Below are 11,103 nucleotides of genomic sequence, written 5' to 3' on the forward strand. Positions count from 1 at the left end.
ACTAGGGATAAGGTAAAATTTACACGATTTTAGCTAAAAAATAGAAAATCATTCCCCTCCCTTTCTGTTGCTTCATTCATCAGACACTTTTTGGCAGTCTTCTTGAACTGGTTCAAGCTATGACTGGCCTTGACATTTGTGGGTAGTCTGTTCCATTCCTTTATTGCTGTACAATAGAAGGTGTTTGAAGCCTGGCCACTGACTGTGGGTACTACAAAGTTGTGCTCTCTCCCCCTAGTACTATGATTGCTTTGGTTCCCAACCTTGACAAAATTGACAGCAAGATATTCTGGACACTGTTCGTGAGCAATTTTATAAACATGATTTAGCTTCAGTTGTTTTACTCTGTCTTCAACATTCAGCATATCCAACTGCTGTAATTCATCCTGGCCTACATGTTCTCTTGGTCCCAGCCCCAGGATGAATCTTACGATTTTGTTCTGGGTGATTTGCAGTCTATCTTTCAGTTTTTTTGTCAAGGCAGAGTACCAAGAAGAGCAAGCGTAATCCATATGGCATTGTATAAGGGCTAGACATAGGGTCCTGCGAGCCTCAGTAGGTAGACACTGTGCTTGTCTATACAGGAACTTCAGCCTGGCATTCGCTTTCTTTACTACACTGTTCCCTATCAATTCTCCTGACATGCATGGGTCAAAGGGGATTCCCAGATATTTAACTGATGAAACCAAAGTGATGGACTCCCCATTACACTGAACATTAAAATTATTTACCCTTCTCAGTTTATGTTTCGTTCCAAAGAGAATGGCTTCAGTTTTCCCTAGGTGTAATGATAGTTTGTTGTCTACTAACCATTTGCTGCAGGACTCCAGTTCCAGTGTTAAAACATTAGCAATATCTTTTGGGTCTTTACCTGTCACTAACAGAGCACTGTCATCTGCATACAGTAGGAGTTTGCACTTGACACTGATAGGCATATCATTGACATAACATAAGAATAGTAAGGGACCCAGAATACTACCTTGGGGAACTCCACATGTTATCGGCAGGGGTTCTGATTCCGTTTTGTTGATTTTGACTATTTGTCTCCTGTTGCTAAGGTAGGACTTAAACCAGTCTACAGAACCTATACCGATAGATTGAAGTTTATTACATAATATATTGTGGTTGACAGTATCGAAGGCCTTTTGCAGGTCTAAGGTTACCATACCTATGAGGTTCCCTTTTGACATTTCAGTTCTCAGGTAATCCATCAGATTAATAAGGGAGGTATCGGTTGAGTAGGATCTCCTAAAGCCCGATTGATAGCTATGGAGAATGCTGTTGTCATTAAGGTACTTAACTACTTGAGAATACACCGCCCTCTCCAGAATTTTAGATATTATACTGAGTATACTAACAGGTCTATAGTTGCTTACATCAGACCTATTATTTTTCTTGAAGATAGGAGTAACTCTGGCCTCCTTGAACCCCTCCGGTACGGTATTAGTGGTGATTGATAGATTTATTATGTGAGCAATAGGGATTGACAGTTCAAAAGCACCATCTTTTAGGAACTTAGATGGGATGTTATCAGGGCCTGTGCTCTTAGTTGGGTTTAACCTGCTTAGTTCTTTTTGAATGAAGTCATGAGATACACTTACTAGTTGACAACTGTTTGGGGTTACCCCTTTATTGGTATAGTATGTTTGAAACTTATCAGAGTCTGTGTTAAAGGTATTTGATGCAGCTGGTAGTTTACTTACTAGTGTTGATGCAACAGATGTGTAGTAGGAATTAAAGCAATTTGCCACCTTAGATGTATCGTGGCATACCTCATTATCGATAGTGAGTACTATGTTAGACCTATCTACTGGCTTATGGCTATATCCCAACTGTTTTAGTTGTTGCCAGAGCTTTCTGGGGTTATGCTTATATTCTTCAATTTTTGAGCAATAGTACTTTGCCTTTGCTCCTTTTATAAGCCTCTGTACTCTGTTCCTCACCCTTTGGAATTCATTTAGTGCTGCAATATCCTGTCTGTTTGCTTTAAATCTTTTTAGCAGCTGGTCTCTGAATTTCATATTATCTAATATCTCAGTAGTCATCCAGGGTTCAGTTCTTCGTTTAATCCTAACCTCTTTAACTGGTGCAATATTATTAAGAATGGTAGTGAACATAGTTTTGAATTTTTCCCAGGCATCGTTTACGTCCGTGCAACTTGTTATCTCTGTCCAGTCACAATTGTGTAGCCTATTTACCAGTGTTTCTTTACTGTAGTTTCTAGTTGACCTCATTTTTATTGTCCTGTGTAGGCCTATCCTATCCCTAATGATTTTCCTGGTGCAGTAAATGATGAAATGATCACTAAGACCTGTGGTAATGACGCCTGACTGACTAATGTTCTCAGCGCGGTTGCAAAGTATGTGGTCAATTAGGGTGGCTGAGAACTGTGTGATCCGGGTTGGTTTATTAATTAGTTGGGTGTAGCTATTTAATCCTAGAATTTGCTTATACCTTTTGCATAGCCCGTTATTTTGTTGCTGAAAACAGATATTGAAGTCGCCCAGTATTATTGTTTCGCAATTGCTTTCAACTCCGGACAAGACTCTGGAAAAGTCTTCTAAGAACTGGTCCTGGGTAGGAGGGCGGTAACTAGTTCCTACTAAGATGGGTTTGGTCTTAGGAAGCAGCACTTCAAACCATAGAATCTCCAGTTTATTGTTATTTAAATCAGGTCTTGGGTTGTAAGCTAAGTCATTTCTAATGTAGGCACATACTCCACCGCCCTTTCTGTTCCTATCTAAGCGTTTTATATTGTAACCTTCTATTTTGACCTCGTCGTCAGTCACCGTATCATCCAACCAAGATTCAGAGATGGTTATAACTGCCGCCCTAATTTTGTTAGCTAGAATCCTAATCTCTGCCAATTTAGGAAGAAGTGATCTTGCATTGACATGAATAAAGTGAAGGCCTGTTTTCTTAAAACAATCATAATCATCAATATATGGCAATGGGTCATTTGTATTAAAATTAGGTAAATCAATGTCATCACTGCTAAAGGGTAACTGTGCCAAAGTGCATTTGTTACACACAAAATGAATTCTGGCACCGTTGCTATAATTGTACATACATCCATCATGCACCCACCCCTTACACATTTTACATAAGGTGCCTTTTCTGTTTTTCATGCGTACTTTAGTACAGTGTATGCATCTGTTTGGTAGTGTTTGAGATAATAATGGCTGTATTGTCTCACATTGACCTATGTATGCATTACATATGGAGTTAAGGTTATCATCCCTAGTTACTAGACCGTCATTATTGCCGTCATTTATCTGTGTGTTTTGCCTCTGCACAATAGTTTGAGGTCCTGGATTAATTTGGATATCACCACTTAAGAGCGCTACAATAAGAGCTGTGTGCCATTGTTTTTGTTTGGGTATGCGGTGTTGCCATACCTTGCGGCGATAGTGAGGTTTACTTTTCTGGTAGGATGGCAACTGTTGGGCTTTTACTGTCCAGGGCGCTGTTACTCCATTCACCTTTTCCAACCCCCATGACTGATTTCTTTCTTCATGGAATTGAAGAAGAAATATAAATATAATTATGGCAGCCTGTACCCCTTTAATGCCTGCCATTTTCACTCTTCGCTCTTTTACTCATATACAATAATATTTATTTCTCTTTTCCAGTCCCTAGTACACTTAGTATCTGCTTTAATTACACTGAATTACTAGTAAAATTTCCTCTTCAAAACCCTCTTCACTGCTCACTTTTCCCTTAACTTCACAACACCCTTACATTTAACCCCTTATTCACCCTCCCCTACCCACCTCACTTCACAGTCTGGCTTCACCAATTAACTTCTAACTCCTTTCCATTCTGGTAGACCAGAAAGGTTTAATCAGTGGTTTTATCCTTCCAAATCCCCCTCAATTCCATTTATCGGGGGTTGTGTCGTGTTGTTGTCTCCTGACCTGTTTTGCTGACTCAGCTTAGCCTAGCTTAGCCTATTGTAAATAACTACTAAATGCTATAACTTGCTTAAATACACCATAACTTATTTATCAAAAAAATATTAGGCACTGTAAATAGCTTAGGGCCACATAGAAGCTGCACTGTGATGATTTTGTCCCCTCAAGGAAGGTTCCTTGATGTTGGTGAGGGGCTCTTGATTTAGGGAATTGGATCTGTGCTCCAGTTCCCCGAATTAAGCCTGAATGCCTTCCACATCCCCCCCCCCCAGGCGCTGTATAATCCTCCGGGTTTAGCGCTTCCCCCTTGATAATAATAATAATAATGTGATGATTGTGTGTGAATTTATAACAACAACAACAACAACAACAACAACAACAACAACAACAACAACAACAACAACAATAATAATAATAATAATAATAATAATAATAATAATAATAATAATAATAATATCTTTATTTACTACAAGTACATGTTATACAGTCCTACATAGAAAGCCCCTTGTTATGCTGAACATTTCGGGCAAATGTTCAGGATGCGACTCACACCAGTCGACTAACACCCAGGTACCCATTTAACTGATGGGAAACATAGACAACAGGTGGAAAGAAACACTGTGTAAACAACTCATTACTGTTGTGCCTATGTAAAAAAAAAATGTAAATAGTTCATTACTAATGTAACTTGTTTTGTTAACAAAAAGATTATGGTCCAGTCCCTCGATCCACACAGTAGGTCCAGGGTGGGTGTGAGATGCATCAGGGACCAGTGGTTGGATCCATACAGTGGGACTGTTATGAGTACGAGGTGCATCTGGGCCCAGTGGTTGGATCCACACAGTGGGACTGTTATGAGTACGAGGTGCATCTGGGCCCAGTGGTTGGATCCACACAGTGGGACTGTTATGAGTACGAGGTGCATCTGGGCCCAGTGGTTGGATCCACACAGTGGGACTGTTATGAGTACGAGGTGCATCAGGGCCCAGTGGTTGGATCCACACAGTGGGACTGTTATGAGTACGAGGTGCATCAGGGCCCAGTGGTTGGATCCACACAGTGGGACTGTGATGAGTACGAGGTGCATCTGGGCCCAGTGGTTGGATCCACACAGTGAGACTGTTATGAGTACGAGGTGCATCAGGGCCCAGTGGTTGGATCCACACAGTGGGACTGTTATGAGTACGAGGTGCATCTGGGCCCAGTGGTTGGATCCACACAGTGGGACTGTTATGAGTACGAGGTGCATCTGGGCCCAGTGGTTGGATCCACACAGTGGGACTGTTATGAGTACGAGGTGCATCTGGGCCCAGTGGTTGGATCCACACAGTGGGACTGTTATGAGTACGAGGTGCATCTGGGCCCAGTGGTTGGATCCACACAGTGGGTCCAGGATGACTGGAGAAGCATCATACAGCTGTCAGATTGACTAGCTCTTCATTCAACACTGAATGACTTGTGCGTCTACATCACTTCCACTCTACATTAATTGCTCCTGGGTCAGGACAGTAACAAGCGAGGAATCTGCGAGTTGTTGTCTCTACAACAACTCTGACAATTTTTGGGTTATGCTAGGTAAGTCACACATGTGTTACTTATGTATGATAATTTGTGTGACTGTATTTATTTGTATCTGTACTTAAATAAACTTACTAACAAGATTTCGTTGGTTAATGGGAGATTTAAAGCCTGTATACGATGCATGACTCTGTCATAGTTGATGATCTTCTATCTGATCACTTCCCAAGACTCACAACTGGCAATCTTGATTACATCTGCAGTAATCAAGAAGCTCACTTCAGAAGGAGGAAACTTATTCTCAACCCAGAACACAGAGATAGCTTTATTAAGAACATAAGAACATAAGAACGAAGGAACACTGCAGAAGGCCTACTGGCCCATGCGAGGCAGGTCCAAGTCTCCTACCGGCTTAAGCCAATGCACCCAACCTAGTCAGGTCAGGTCACATTGACTTAAGGGAGGAACACGGCAACCGACCTGGTAGCACAAGCTATCAGGTCTAACTCACACCCACCCACATCCACTCATGTATTTATCCAACCTATTTTTAAAGCTACACAACGTTCTGGCCTCTATAACGGTACTTGGGAGTTTGTTCCACTCATCCACAACTCTATTACCAAACCAGTACTTTCCTATATCCTTCCTGAATCTGAATTTTTCCAACTTAAAACCATTGCTGCGAGTCCTGTCTAGGCTAGATATTTTCAGCACACTATTTACATCCCCTTTATTTATTCCTGTCTTCCATTTATACACCTCAATCATATCCCCCCTAATTCTACGTCTTTCTAGAGAGTGCAGATTCAGGGCCCTTAGTCTATCCTCATAGGGAAGGTTTCTGATACATGGGATCAACTTTGTCATCCTCCTTTGTACATTTTCCAGAGAATTTATATCCATTCTGTAATAAGGTGACCAAAACTGTGCAGCATAATCTAAATGAGGCCTAACCAAGGATGTATAGAGTTGAAGAACAACCTGAGGACTCCTATTATTTATGCTTCTTGATATGAAGCCAAGGATTCTATTAGCTTTATTGCGAACACTTATGCACTGTTGTCTTGGTTTCAGATTACTGCTAACCAGAACTCCTAAATCTTTTTCGCAATCCGTAATATTAAGATCTACATTATTTAGTTTATATGTGGCATGATTATTGTCCTGTCCAACATTTAGAACTTTGCATTTGTCTATATTAAACTGCATCTGCCACTTCTCCGACCACTGCATCAGTCTATTCAAATCTTCCTGGAGTGCTCGAATGTCCTCGTCAGAATGAATTCGACGGCCTATTTTGGTGTCATCGGCAAACTTGCCGATGTCGCTCTTTATGCCCTCATCTATGTCGTTTATGTAGATTGTGAACAGCAGGGGGCCCAACACTGACCCCTGTGGAACACCGCTCGTGACACTTCCCCACTCTGATTTCTCCCCATTTATGCAAACTCTCTGCTGCCTATTTGTCAACCATGCCTCTATCCAGGAAAAAATTTCTCCTCCTATTCCATGTGCTTTAATTTTCCTCAATAGTCTCTGATGTGGGACCCTGTCAAAAGCCTTACTGAAGTCCATATACACAATATCATATTCATTACCATGATCTACCTCCTCAAATACCTTAGTGAAAAAAGTTAATAAATTCGTAAGGCAGGAACGCCCCTTTGTAAAACGATGCTGAGATTCGTTGATTAATTTATGCTTTTCAAGGTGGCTACGAACTGCCTCGGCAATTATTGATTCCATAAATTTTCCCACTATGGAGGTTAGGCTTATTGGTCTATAGTTCGAAGCTAAGGACCTGTCACCTGTTTTGAAAATAGGTATCACATTTGCCATTTTCCACTTATCTGGCACCATGCCAGTTTGTAGTGATATGTTGAAAAGATTAGCCAAAGGTGTGCTAAGCTCCTCTTTACATTCCTTTAGAACCCTTGCATACAGTTCATCAGGGCCTGGGGATTTGTTAGGTTTTAATTTATCTATTTGCCTAAGGACCATGTCACTTGTGACCCTAATAGTACACAGTTTATTATCGTCCTGTTCTACATAATTTATCATTACTGGAATATCGCTGGTATCCTCCTGTGTAAAAACTGAGAGGAAGTATGTGTTAAAAATTCTACACATTTCCTTATCACTGTCAGTGAGCTGACCCGAGGAACTTTTGAGTGGGCCTATCTTGTCCCTGATCTTACTTCTGTATACCTGAAAGAATCCTTTTGGGTTAGTCTTCGATTCTCTTGCAACTTTAACCTCATAATCTCTTTTTGCTTTTCTAATTCCCTTTTTTATTTCTCTCTTTAACTGAATATATCGATTTCTCAATTGCCCCTCTCCTCTTTTGATTTGCCTATATATGCCTCTCTTTTGACCAATCAGATATTTTAATCTATTGTTCATCCATTTAGGATCATTTTTGTTTGATCTGATTTCCCTATTTGGAACATAATTTGACTGAGCAGCTAGAACTATGCCCTGGAAAGCATCATATCGGCAACCATCACCACCTACCTGACCCTTAGTCAGGTCATTCCAGTTCAGCCCACCTAAGTAATTTTTCAGTCCTATGAAATCAGCCAAGCGAAAGTCAGGGACGGAGACTTGATTGCCATTATTAGGGGAATTCCATGATATATTAAAACTGAGTGATTTGTGATCACTTTCCCCAAGCTCATCATTAACCTCAAGATTATTAATTAGTGTTTCCCTACTGGCAAGAACCAAGTCAAGGAGGTTATTTCCCCTAGTTGGCTCTGTCACAAACTGTTTTAAAAAACAATCCTGGATCGTATCAAGAAAGTCACCTGACTCTAAATTTCCTGTCAAATTGCTCCAGTCAATCTGTCTATAGTTGAAATCTCCCATTAGCACAACATTTTCGTATGTAGATGCCTTACGAATTTCGTCCCATAGAAGTTTACTGCACTCCCTATCAAGATTTGGGGCCCTGTAAATCACACCCAAAATTAGTTTTTCTCGGCCCTCGAGAAGCTGTAACCAAACAGATTCAGTGGCTGACGCTTCTAATTTAATATCTTGTCTAACACAACAATTTAAATTGTCTCTGACATACATCGCTACTCCACCACCTTTCCTGTTGACCCTGTCAGTGTGGAATAATTTATAGCCTTGTATGTGACATTCAGAGGGCATCTCTCTATCTTTCAGATTGAGCCAGGTCTCTGTTATAGCAATAATATCTATGTCTCCTGCACTTGCAATTAATCTTAGCTCATCTATCTTATTTCTTACACTCCTGCTATTAGTATAGTAAACCTTAAGGGAGCTAGTCCCTTGCTGCCCTCTGCTGTCCCCCTTTGTTTGCTGACCTGATCTATTGTCTTTATTTATAACTTCATGCTGAATGCCTTTTATACATTTACTGTTTCCAACCCAAGTGTTGCAACCTGCTTGTTTCCCACACACACCCATACCTCTATCTTCCATCAGTTTAAAATCATAGGCATTTCACCAATGGCCTTCTCAATCGAGTCTGCAAGTGCTATCACCCCAGCCCCAGAGAGATGTACCCCATCCCTTGCATACATATCATGTTTGCCATAAAAGTTGTTCCAGTTGTCAATGAATGGGATTGCATGTTCCTTGCAGTATCTGTCTAGCGAGCAATTTACACCAATTGCCCTAGACAACCATTCATTTCCTACTCCCCTTCTAGGCAAGATGCTACATATGATTGGGATCCCTCCCTTAGACTTAATGAAATCTATAGCTGACCTGTACTTATCTAGCAGCTCTTCTCTCCTACCCTTCCCAATATCATTTCCACCAGCACTGAGACAGATAATGGGCTTGCTCCCATTACCTGACATGATATTATCCAGCCTGTTGACAATGTCCCCAACACCAGCTCCAGGGAAGCACACTCTATCTCTCATCTTCTTATTCCTATTACAAAAAGCACGGTCAATGTATCTTACCTGAGAGTCACCAACCACAAGAATGCGCTTACCTCCATTAGCAGGGGCAGTAGTACCCTTACCTTCACTGGCCACTGAAGTACATTCATCCTGAAGAACAGAGAAGCGATTTCCTACCTTCAGATCTTCACTCTTAACTTTCCTTACTCTGATGCGCCTTCCATTACTGTGAACTACTCGCCACTTGTAGCAGGTGCTGGGCTGCACCTCACTGCTGGTAGCCGTTGCTGCCACCCCAACTACAGCCTCCTCACAGCGAGAGACAGACTGCACCTCGCTGCTAGAAGCCTCATTCCCCACAACTCCAGCCACCTCACACTCTCTCCCAGACCCATTGAGGTGGACCTTCAGCCTCCTAATCTCCTCCTGGAGAAGCAAGACCTCCTCCTTCAACTCTCCAACCCCAATTTTTAAAACACTGCAGAAGCAAGCCATGCTTTGTAACCGTCCACACTAATCCCCAAGGCAGCTCAGGGTCTGTGACCTCACGTGACGACTGACCACTTGGATCAATGGTATAAGAATTACGAGCCCATTGGCACACAAAAATTAAATGGTGATTTAGTTGCCACTATTGATACTGTCCTCACAGATCAAGTTGGCAGGAAAAGAAAACATAGACCTTCCACTGTAAATAACAATAAAAACTAATGTAAATACTATAATGATTCAGAGATACGCAATCTAACACATGCAGCAGCTGGGAGGATTGGTAAAGTATACCGTGAATGTAGAACCCCAGACCTGCTCAGAACGTTCCAAGCTACACTAACAAATACAGGGAATAGAAAGCAAGAACGTAGGCAACAGGAATGGGAACAGTTTGTTAGTGGATTAAATAGGTCCACCCCTTTAAGTTTGGCTTGGAAAGGTATAAATAAAATAACCAGGAAAAAGACTGGCAATGTTGCTCATCCCTTTCCTCTTGAAAAAGCAAATGACCTCATAAATGACTGGTCCAAAACATCCAGGCATGAAAACCTTCTATCTCATATTAGAAAAAAAATAGAGAGTACTTCTGAAGAAATGTTAAAACTGATTAATTTTATGAGCCACAATATTGATGAGAGTGATTGCCTCTTCACCGGGTATGAATTAGATAATGCATTAACCAAAGGTCGATCAACTGCTCCTGGAGAGGATGGTATAACCTATGATATTCTCAGAACTTTAAGGCAAGTGCCTGATAACCCTTTGTTGGCACTGTATAATACCAGTTACATTGAGGGTGTTCTTCCTACTTTCTGGACCAATAGTCTCATTGTGCCTATCCCCAAGCCCCAACAGCCTGATACATTTAGACCGATCTCCTTAACTAGTTGTCTTTGTAAAACTTTCGAAAGAATGATACTTAACAGACTGCACTACAGAATCAGACACCAACTTTCACCCTACCTCTATGGGTTCATGAAAGGTAAAAGTGTGCAGAACTGTATTTCCACCTTTCTCGCTGCACACACTTCTACTAGTTTTACCACTTTTCTTGATCTAAAATCTGCATTTGATATTGCGAACTGAACCGTTATACTACATGAACTAGCCAAAATGAATATTGGTGGTAGCTTACTCTGCTGGATAATAGGATACCTGTCAAATAGAGTATCCTCTGTCCTCTACCAAGGCTTTAGAAGTGAACCGAAAGAAATATCTTTAGGTAAACCACAGGGAGGAGTTCTTAGACCCATGCTATTTAATATTCTGATTAATGCTCTCCTAAATGCTATACC

Source organism: Cherax quadricarinatus, chromosome 12 (assembly GCF_038502225.1).
Source record: "Cherax quadricarinatus isolate ZL_2023a chromosome 12, ASM3850222v1, whole genome shotgun sequence".
In the NCBI taxonomy this organism is placed as follows: domain Eukaryota; kingdom Metazoa; phylum Arthropoda; class Malacostraca; order Decapoda; family Parastacidae; genus Cherax; species Cherax quadricarinatus.